Below are 6,994 nucleotides of genomic sequence, written 5' to 3'. Positions count from 1 at the left end.
TAAGCCACTACAGGACGTTGAAGCTGGGTTTTCTAGAGCTCCAACCTACTTTTGACCTTTGCAATAGCGAGAAACAATAAACTTATATGTGCAGCATATGTCTTGTGCTCATGCCAGCCTAGGCAGATATCGTATCTACAGAACACCTATAAAAAATTAAGTAGAACAATTTGTATTTGCATATAAGGCAGGTGAAAATTTGAAAATACTTAAGTAAAAGCTTAAACGGAAAATTCTATCAATTTTAAAGTATTTTATCCCTCCTTTTCAAACTTATTTTTGCAACAAAAGCCTGGGTGTGGACATTGACTCAAAAATAAATTCTGAGACATTCCAATTTGACTGTAAACCCTTCAGCATGATCATGATTTTTGCTTCTGAATACATGGATATTTGTTTGACCCGTGAAAGACACTATTCTGTGTCTGGAGTTAAAGAAAAAAAAGTAAGACATGTGGCTTCTGATTTGCTGACATGAGAGGAGCAACCAAGCACCATCCAGCCACCATATGAGTACAATAAGTTAAGCTTCACCTCTGTTGCAAAGTCTAACTCTAAACACTACACTTTCTCCTGCCAAATGACCCCTTTCTACAAGTTCCCAAGTTTCACAAGAAAAAGGGCAAGATGCAAACTGTGTTCCAGTCCAACTTGAATCTGACCCAGTTGGAATAAGAGAAGAGAATAAACTGCCACCCACACACAGTTTTCAAGCAGGAAATAAAATTCAATTGTTTTATTTATGTATATTTATTTCTTTATAAGTATCTGCATTGTCTATTACCAGAGAACGGGTGTCTGGGTGTTAGGCTGGGGAAAACACTGCAATTCATTTTGTGTAGAAATATCCTTTTGCTGTTTTTATTAATTAATATCTTCGAGCCACAATTTCCATGAATTTTGCAGGCATAATGGATTCATACACCAGATTTAAAGTATCCATATGTGAGTATTTGTGGAACCTAGAACTGCAAAAATATTCATTGGAAATATTACTCATACATCTAATCAGGAAAAAGGAATATTGCCAGGCAGTCAGTCCAATCAGTGACAGTTTGAAAAGCAAATATTGGCTCTCCACAAACAATTTACTTAGCAAAGATCATTTGGACAATATAAACTCTAAAATACTCTCATATAGTAAATATTTGTTCATTAATTTGATTAATTTTGTATTATGCTTTAAACAAACATTCTGAATATATTTTTATTTTCTCCACTTTTGCCAAACTTCTGTTACAGATTGGTGTCTAATTTACAAACTTAAACACAAAGCCACGTAGTGTGGCTTGATACGCTGTGCACATAGAAGCATCTGTGCTAAGTAAAAACAGTGGCTGGTTTGATTAAAATGTTTTGATTTATTTTCTATTTCATCCTAGATCACAAATGCTGTTGATTTCGGCATCTCTTCAAGACATGCTATCTAAAACATTGACTTCACGTGAGTGGATATGGGACTGTTGAGTTGTCCCTGTGAACTGTTTCCATGACAGACTAAAAATAAAAGAATACAAGAAAAAGTTCTCAATTTGAAATATTATGAGGTGGTCTATACTGTAAAGGGATCAGACAAATCTTTGGTACTACCAACTCACAATTTTAAAGCCAATGCCCACTTTGTATCAAATTTCCTTTTGGCAAATCAATCCTCACTGCACATCAGCAGAAAAGGTGGAAGAATTAAACCTAAAATTACTTCTCTCAATTAGCTTGTCAGCATTTTGAGAGATTAATCCTTCCCAAGAACCAAAAAGTCTTGAAACTCTCCCTTAAATAGTTGAGAAAAACTCCGAGCTCTACCATCTAGACAAGAAGTTCCCCACAGGTCAAAAATGGTACATGAAAGCAGCCAAGGAGTCATGCATGTGCCTGTTCATATGTGCATGCATGTTCAGGCAGGAATTACTGCCATCAGCAATGCCAATTTCAAGAGTGGCACCTGTTCTCAACAGGGTTTGGTAGCTCTTGCTTCTGACAGCAGAAACACAAAAAAAAACCCCAAAGATGGACACATACTCTTTTGGAAATTGAGAGCCAGACTTAGCATGTCTTAACCACCTTTCAGTGTCCAATTTCTTTTTTTTTTTTTTTAAGTCAAAACTACGGGTTATAAATTCAGGATGAGTTGTTTTAAAAGCACTTTTTACGCCTATAACACTAGGCAGAAGAAACACTACAGTATTCTAGATAGTGTTCAAACACTGCCATAAAGTGAATGATTTCACCCTAAATATATTTAAGCTATATTTCTGCATTTTTTTTTCATTTATGTGATGTATTTTTGTTTATATAAATATGCCAATTTTTCTTGCAAAGATGTTTCAACATTTGAACTTTTTGTAAACTATTCACTTTCAATCTGTTATGTAAAACTTCTTACCTGTGTTCCAAGAAGTTATTCTGCAATGAGTTTTTTAATCCAGATCAGGAAAACAGCCTTTGCTAGGACTAAACTTATTTATGGTTATATTAAGTCAAATGTGTTTATTTGCATTTTTTTCTTCTTTTGTATCTTGACACCAAAAAAACAAAACTATGGGGGCGACACTGAATTCCCCGTGGAGATCTCCACCCTCCACATGAGAAATAAAATACTGTGTGCATGAAGCACTATTATCAGTTTTTGGTCCACTGAGATTTTTGATAACCTGTTTAACAGTTAATAAACTTTTCTTCCACAAAGAGACAGCACATGGAGGAAACAGCATCTCAGAACTTTCTTTAGATTTTACATGTTTCACTATTGAAGTTTACTGAAGAGTACAAGCAAATATATCAGTATTGTAATGAAAGCTCGATACAAAACTTTCCACATCTCAGGCTGACCTCACAGAGTTTTATCAGCTTAAAATCCAAATGTAGGAACTGAAAATGCAGTTTACATGACTTCTCTTACCCTGGCTAGAAATGGGCTAACTGATGTTTTGTGGCACTGCAGCTTGCTTTCTCAATAGCTGGGTTTTCATTACAGCAGTTGCTACATTGACTCGTAGGGCTGAGTATCTGAACTAGGATTGGAGCCAAAGATAGAGTTGCTGTGCCATAGCTCCCTCTGCAAAGCAGCAAATGATGCTGAATGCCTGGACATTTTAACATTAGTGAATCTATGGCATTCATTTATTCATAACAAGACTGTGCTGCTGACCTAGTTTGCTTGTTAAATTAATGGAAGTTGGAGGAACTAAAAAGAAAATCCTAGAGGGGTTTCATTTCTGTGCCTACTTGGTTGGATCAGTAATTCCTTTTATTTTCATTTCTTTTCTCCTGGCTGTATAACCAGATGAATTTGTTTTAGATTATTTTCCTATTAACTAAAATTTCCCAGAGGCTCCTGGTATTTGCATTCAGCTATTTCAGTAGCAGATATAACATTGCACTGGATACACCGTCTACTGAAACAATGAAGTTGTAAGGAAATCAGACACATGTTCCCTACAGATGTTTGACCTAAAGCTTACTGGAGCTGCCAAATCCACCTTTGGGTCACACTCTTCTCCATCTGGAGGTCTACAAACACTGGGCCAAATGCAAGGAGTGATTTATAAACTGGGTACCCTACTGAAACTAACAATCATGAATTCAAGTGCCAAAATCAATGCTGTGAGTGCTAAACACTTGCAGCCAACAAAGACTGTAGTTGGGACTTTCTGGCACTTTGTATCTCTGAAAATTGGGACACCATGACTTTGGTGCTTTGCTGTTAATTTTAGAAGTTTGGCTTTGGAATTCTGACTTTCAAATTGCTGTTCACACCTCCAGGTTTAGCCAAGCCTCCCTTGATCTTTTTCTTCCGTATTCTCCACAGTGGCAGGAATTGGTCTGAGAAATATGCCAGGGACAGACAGACTTGTAGACAGACTTGTAGACAAACCCATCATTTCTGCTTCTTTTTATGGCCATGGAATTGCCCAGATGAGGGTCTTGTTCTTTTGTTCACTGTTCAGTCCCTTCTGATGCATCTTACTGCTCTCGCAGGAGTGGCAGCAGTAATGAGAGCTTTATCCTTATGGTCAGCTTTATCCATGCTCATTCTACTTTTGCAAGATTACTATTGAAGGGAACTTACCTACTGCATCTCAGGAGAACAGGACTGTATGTTCCACCCACCCAGGGCTGAAATGCTTATCTTATTAAAATCATGATAACTGTATAATAGATACTGCTCACAAACTAAGAAGAGACTAAATCCCCACCTGGTAAAGAATATAAGACATCAGTAAACAAGACAAAAAGTCTTAAATTATGTTTAAGACAAACTCTGTGCCAGAGGAAAAGAGAAGGAGGCTTCATGGATCACAGAGACTGAGTAAATGGCACCAAGCACTGAGTCCTTCCTGCTGACTTTTTCATACTGAATGAAATCTTTGCAGGAGCTTAATGTTGTTTCCATAATGTGATAATTGAGCTGATACCAGTTCAGCAGAAAGGTTGTGTTCCAGAATATTAACAACTCCATCTGATTTCCCCTTCCATTTTCTCCATTGGAGGGAATTCCTTTTATTATCCTTCATATAGTTTATGTACTTGATTAGGTACTTTGAAAAATTAAGGAACCTGAGCCATTCCTTTAAGCATTTCATTTGAGGTGCAGGAAAAAGGGAGTTTGATGAAAACACTGTGTCTCTGTGAATGTTCTTCCTTCCCCATTTTGAAAATCTAGTTTTCATTTTTGCAGCACTTTGAAATAGACTTATTAATCCACTGAGGGAAATAAACAGCTGGAAATAAATGTTTCCCAACTGCTGGAGAGACACTAACTGTTTCCTAAGCCATATCCAAGTGGTCACCAAATAAAATCATAAGGGAAAACCAATTCTTGGCCTGGCTCTATGTCTGTGCTAATGAAGAAATCACCAGTAGAGGGCTGGGTGAGTCATTCTTCTTTAAGAATCATCAAATATCCAGCTTCTTAATTATTTATTGGTTGCTAAGACCAGCAGCCAACACTATGCTCAGAGTTGTTCAGGGCAGTCTTCACCACACAGTCTAAATTTGGCATACCAGCAGTATCCAGCAACTCACTGGATGTTCAGTAGACATCCAGCAATGTATTTGAGAGGTGGTGAAAGCCAGAGATGTTTGTAAAGTGTTAGAGAAGTCGTTTTCCAAGAGAAGTGCATTTTAAGGAAGAACACAAAAAGTACACAATAGGCACCAAAAGAATTGACTGACAGTTCAAAGGGAAGCCGTGGAAAGTGGCACATTCTTGATGGTCTGTGATTTTTCCTTCTGCCACAGATGATGTTATTTCTCATGTCCCTTTCAAGAACATTTACACAAACCCAGTTTCACATGTGCAAAGAAATAGATAGGGAAAAGAACCTGCAAGCCTATAGCCAATACAGTTTCATTCATAATACAAAATTTCCCATCTGAAGTGGGAAAAAAAAAAAATCATGTTGGGTAAAATACAGAATTTTGGTAAAGTTCAGATCAAACAATTCCAAAACAAAAATAAGAATGTGTAATTAGCTGTCATATCACCATTCTCAGTTACAATGAAATGCACCCCACAAGAAAAAAACCATCCTTAAGGCCTCATGACAGTATGGTCAGCTACATTAACCCTTGAGCACATCCCAGTGAGACCAGCTGAATGTCAGACTGGAAAAGGCACCAGCATGAGGCTGTGGATGCTCTCAGCATGCAGAAGAGACACCCAGGAAAGAGGAAAATGTGCAGAACAGAGGTGGCTGTGCCTGGAACACTGAAGTGGCCTCAGAAGCCTGTGTAAGTTTGGGAAGAAACACCGGGAATTGTTATTTTTGGGGTTTGAGTGTTTGACTAATAAGAGATGGAAGAGCCTGAAAGAGACTTTTCCTGGGCAGAGGAAGAGTTCCACAGCCCTGTATAGCTGTGTATTGCTGACATCCTGCTTTGTTCTCTGACATGCAGCCTGATAGGCCTCAAGGGCTATGGCAGGTGAGGAAGGACAACAAGATTGGGAACCCACTCATCAGTATGGAGTTATTCCCAAAGGTACCATTTAGCACCCAGACCTCTCCCACCTAATATAACTTCAGATGAGATCTGCTTTTACCTACTTTTATATTTCCTTACTGGGAAGTTTTCTTCTCTCTTCTCTGATAATGTACCTGAGACTTTTTTTAAACTAGTACTGAGCTGCGGGAGAACGAATAGATAAAAAGCAAGCCTCAAAAGAATTTACAAGACATATATAAACTGAAATATTTTCACATAGGTTTGGAAGAAAGCCATGTTGTGTCTGGACAATCCTTGAAAGGATAAAGAAGTTGTTAAATAGATTAATCATTCACCCATAAAATGTGATTTGAGCAGCTCCAGTTTGAAACCAAAAGGCCAGAAAGAGAAAAGGTGTCATGTTGAGAGAAGACTGGAAATTATGTGGTTGTTTGAAACAAGTGAAAAAAGCAAGAGGATGAAGAGATGAATTAATTGAGAGACTTGGAAAAAGAAAGATTTGTAGTGAATTTCATTGTGGAAGACACTAACTTGAGCTTGAGGAAGAAGACCAGAGGGTAGCAAAAAAAGGCCAGACTGAAATAGAGTTATCAGATCCAGTGATGTGACAAATAAAAATACAGTTTCGGCAGCATGTAGGCAAATTAAAATGGAGCTGTGTAAGGGGCAGAAACACAAATTGGGATGGGCAGGGCAAGAATTCTATCAACACTGAGGAATAAAAAAGATTAGAGAAAGAAGTATTAACAAATGTGAATTTAAAAAAAAAAAATGAAGCAATATTACCTGAGAGATAAAGATTGAAGAAGGAAAAAAAAAAGAGAAAAACTGAATATTAAGTCTCTAGTACAAGCTGATATATCCTGTTAAAAAGCTAGTAATAATTTCTTTTTTTCTCTCTCTCCTGTATGAAATACAGACTAATAGGGACAGAAGTGCTAAATTAAAACCTAGGAAAAGTAAAAATAGACAAAAAATGTGATAATATGGATTTTGTGGCTGCAGCAAAATCATCACTAGGTCTAATTCACAACTTCTTCTGTAAAAC

Source organism: Corvus moneduloides, chromosome 3, assembly GCF_009650955.1.
Source record: "Corvus moneduloides isolate bCorMon1 chromosome 3, bCorMon1.pri, whole genome shotgun sequence".
NCBI lineage: Eukaryota > Metazoa > Chordata > Aves > Passeriformes > Corvidae > Corvus > Corvus moneduloides.
This window is presented reverse-complemented; position numbering follows the sequence as displayed.